Genomic DNA, 609 nt, shown 5'->3' with positions numbered 1-609 from the left:
GTCTTGTTTAAGAAACGTGCTGGCTTTAGAGAAAGATTTACAAATGTGCAGCAATCGGTTGCATATGTGCAGTGCTTTGTGCATATACAACTGAACAAGCACATGGGCCTTCAGCTGGATGCATTTGGCACACATCCAGGTTGCTGTGCACGTGTTTATCAACTGCACGATGCTCTCCCTGTGAGCTCTGAGCTGGGGTGTTTATCACACTGCTGCTTTTCCTGGCCTCCTCCCCGCTCTGCTGGCAAACATCATTTGTCTTGCTTCTTGCCAGCAAGACAAATTGGGGAAAATCAGCCATCCTGGCTGGAAGTCAGCAGCCCTGACCAGGGAAACTGGTCATGTCCTCTGAGGTTGTTGCTATGGGGCATTGTGTGCCTCCCATGTACTTTCTGGGGTGTTTATCACACTGCTGCTTTTCCTGGCCTCCTCCCCGCTCTGCTGGCAAACATCATTTGTCTTGCTTCTTGCCAGCAAGACAAATTGGGGAAAATCAGCCATCCTGGCTGGAAGTCAGCAGCCCTGACCAGGGAAACTGGTCATGTCCTCTGAGGTTGTTGCTATGGGGCATTGTGTGCCTCCCATGTACTTTCACACTGATGTGCTTCT

This window comes from Acanthisitta chloris, unplaced genomic scaffold, assembly GCF_000695815.1.
Source record: "Acanthisitta chloris isolate BGI_N310 unplaced genomic scaffold, ASM69581v1 scaffold3646, whole genome shotgun sequence".
Taxonomy (NCBI): Eukaryota; Metazoa; Chordata; class Aves; order Passeriformes; family Acanthisittidae; genus Acanthisitta; species Acanthisitta chloris.
This window is presented reverse-complemented; position numbering follows the sequence as displayed.